We start from the raw sequence: 3,999 nt of genomic DNA on the forward strand, positions 1-3,999 counted from the left end.
TTCCGATGGATTTTGCTTCGTATCACCGGAATTCTGTTTTCTGATTGGTTGAAGAGCGTCGTACAACGAAAATCGGATACAGTGTGAATCCAACATAAGACATCTTAAACACATCTTTAAAATTACTTATATAAGTATTCTTAAAGACGCCTTATGCATCAGTTTTAAACATGTTGGTATATGTGTGCTATTTCTGGGCTTTCTTTTGTTAACAATTTAATATTTAACAGAATAAGCTAAAATGAGCCAGAAATTGGATTCGACGCATAGTGGTTCTATCATGTTTCGGCGTAACAACAAAATAGCGTAAAAAGCATAAAGTGACTAGACAGAAACTGATGTTCAAGTGAAATGATATGATTGGTCAGCGCAAGTTACGCTTACGCAAATTACGCCGCATGTAACGGTACCCTAACTCCAACATGCTTCAACATGTTCCTACCATAGTTCCTACTCACTCTAACGAGCGCGTTTGAGTGAGTAGGAGCTACAGTTGGAGGAAATAGGAGTATGTTGGAGCATGCGACGCGAACAAACTTCTTGTGTCTTAAGACTATCGCACATGAAATGCATAACAGAGCATAAGCTTAACATAAGACTGCTGGACCAATGAGCATCTAGCATAATGTCGCCATATTGATTTACATAAGATGGTCATTGGTTTAGCGGCCTTATGTTATGCTTATGCTCTGTTATGCATTTCATGTGCGATAGCCCTTATGCTTAATGGCCGCAGCACACGCTCATGCATAACGCATAATGCATAGTGCTTAAAGGAATCAACCAATCAAAATTCTTCTTTTCCATGGAATAAAGCGGGGAGCACAGATTCTTGCATAACGCATAACACATGAGGCATAAGAAATTGAACCAATCAGAGTCCTTTATTTCATAGAAAAGAAGGAAATGAAGGACTTCGATTGGTACATTTTTTTATACATTACGTGTTATGCGTTATGCAAGAGTCTGTGCTCCCCGGTTAAGAAGAAAGGAAAGATTCTGATTAGTTGATTCGTTTATGCACTATGCGTTATGCGTTATGCAAAAGTGTGTGTTGCGGCCTTTATGCGCTATGCAAGATCTACGAGAAGTGGGGATGGAAATAAGGGACTCTGATTGGTTGATTCGCTTATGCACTATGCCTTATGCGTTATGCAAAAGTCTGTGCTGCGGCCTTAAAGCTGTTGTACAAAAATCGACATAAAGATATACGTTTAATAAAAATGGGTGGCACCCAATTGGACACGGCTCAATTGGACAAGAGCCATTCACAGCGCTTGATACTACAAAGCTCCTAAGCACCGGTCGCTGTGATTGGTGGTGTCCAATCGAGCCGTGATCAATCGGGATCACCCTATATGAAATAAACCTGGAATCTTTGACCTTCACTGACAAAACATTGAATTGTGTATTGACATGAGCCGAAGGCATATTGAACATTTATTATAGATTTAATTTATTTTCTATTTTTCACAGAAGAAAATGCTTCGTAACTGAGAAATAAAAGGTTTTCGGATTATGAAAAACGCTATTAGGGTGTTGTCACATGCGGCGTAACTTGCGTAAGCGTAACTTGCGCCGACCAATCACATCATTTCACTTGAACATCAGTTTCTGTCTAGTCACTTTATGCTTTTTACGCTATTTTGTTGTTACGCCGAAACATGATAAAATCACCATGCGTCAAATCTAATTTCTGGCTCATTTTAGCTTATTCTGTCTGAAAAATTGCACAAGGGTTTCGATTTTGCAACAGTATAATTGAGGGGTTGGGTGGAATAAAATAATTCTACTTAGGCCCTTTTTTCGGAGATTAGTGAATATGAACAAAGAATTGATGTTACTTACATTAGTAAAATATGAACTCATTTCGATTATTCTATGGCAGTGAAAATGATATAATCTATGGAAGAAGGGCCTTAATCGACTTGGGCTATTGTTCCGTAGATCTATAATCTATATTAAGGTAATAGAGGTTGTTTTTGTTGTGTAGGAATGTGTCATTCAGAAATATGAAATGTGTGTTCTGTGTTCGCGGCAAAAGAAACCACCGGAAAAACCCTCATAGGCTATCCCCTCCACATTTCCATCACTCGTACAATGTTTTATAAAACTCTCATGATATTACGTTCGGTCGTTTGTATTGTATGGTATGCTACGTCGTACACATATATTTCTACGTTATCAGTGTAATTATATTAACAAAAATGGAGTATGTTAGTGACAATGGTAGTAGTTATATTGAAAGTGAATTGGGATCAGATACGTGCAATTCAACGAAAGAATTGATATATGAGAAAAGTAAAAATCACGGTAAAAAGAGGAAAAGGTTCATTCAGTTGCAAAAAAATGAAAGGAATAAGAAACGTAAAAATTCAGGAAAGTCTTACACAAATAAAAAAGGTGAAAAGGTAGTAAACATCATCTTATCCATTTTAAGTTTTTTGCTTATTTTAATTTTTCTGTAAAATAATATTTCTGAAACTATTTTAGATTCCAGCCAAAGAATTTTCTTTTATTCAGAAATGTTGTCAACGGAAAAACTGCGCAATTTTCATCAAATAAGCAGCAAGATTTATTTTCAAAATTCTGGGTTCTAAGTAACAAAGAAAAACAAGATTTTTTTTTAATATCTTGTTTCAGCCGACATGAAATAAAAAGTAGAAAACAAAATATTATTATAAAGTCACGAGAATCTGTTTGAAAGTATTATATAAAATATGGGTGTAATTTCGATGTTTGTAGAACATTTCTCACGAAATTGTATCAAATTTCTGTTAAAAGATTATGTACTTTACAGCTTAAAGTAAATATGAATACTAGTAATGTATCAGATATGAGAGGTAAGCATTCTAACAGACCTCATAAAATAAATAATGTTTATGACCTTGCTTTACAACATTTATATGAAATTCCTCATAAAAGATCGCATTATACGAAATCTAATCGTCTCTACTTCGAAAATCCAGACTTAAGTATTAAAAAAATTTTTCTTTCATTTCAAACTTATTATTTCAAAAAAACGAAGCAAAATTTAAAGATGAAGTATTGCACTTATCACAAATGGTATACAGTACATAGTCCTTTCAGTATTAAGCAACCTAGAACGGATACTTGTGATTTTTGTAATGATTGTGAAAAAAAATTACAAGTAAATGATGACAGTTTGTGTAAAAATGAGTACACGAGACATAAAACTGATGTAAAAGTATATCAAGCAATAAAAAATAAAATTTTGAAATTATGCAAAATAAATGAGAGCAATGATCATTCTATTCTCGTTGTAAGAATTTGATTTTGCGCAGAACTTGCCATTGCCAAAACTTAGTGTAACCTCACAATTTTATAAACGCCTTATGTGGATGTACATTTTTAATGTTAATTGTCATAACGATTCAAATAGTTCGTTCTACTGGATGCTTGAACATCAAGCAGGAAAAACGGCAAACTCTGTAGTTTCGTTTCTGTTTGATTTCCTAGAAAATTATTTAAAAAATCATAAATTTGAAAAACTTATTTTCTTTTCGGATGCGTGTGGTGGACAAAACAAAAATCATATAATGGTTAAGTTTTGTTGCTGGCTTGCAAAAACTTATAATATTTCCATTGAACACATTTTCCCTGTACGCGGCCATTCTTTCAACCAATGTGATCGCAACTTCGGCCTTTATGGAAAGCTTAAGAAACGCAAGGAAACTGTATACACTGTTGATGATTATCTTTCAATGTTACGTACTTGTCGTAAATATCCAACACCTTTTCATGTTGTTGATGGTTCGAATTTAGTGAAAGATTGGAGTTCGACTTTAGCAACTTATACTCATCGTATGCCATAAGCAAAGAAAATGAAATTTGCTATACAAAAATATGCTCGCCTCTTATATCTGCCCGACGAGACAATTGAATGTTTCAACTCATATGATAAAATAAATAAAGAAACGTATTCTGTATTTAAAGTCTTTCATAAAGATCTTTCTTGTGTATTTACAAAATTAAAAG

The sequence above is a fragment of the Trachymyrmex cornetzi genome, unplaced genomic scaffold, assembly GCF_001594075.2.
Source record: "Trachymyrmex cornetzi isolate Tcor2-1 unplaced genomic scaffold, Tcor1.1 scaffold947, whole genome shotgun sequence".
NCBI classification, from domain to species: domain Eukaryota; kingdom Metazoa; phylum Arthropoda; class Insecta; order Hymenoptera; family Formicidae; genus Trachymyrmex; species Trachymyrmex cornetzi.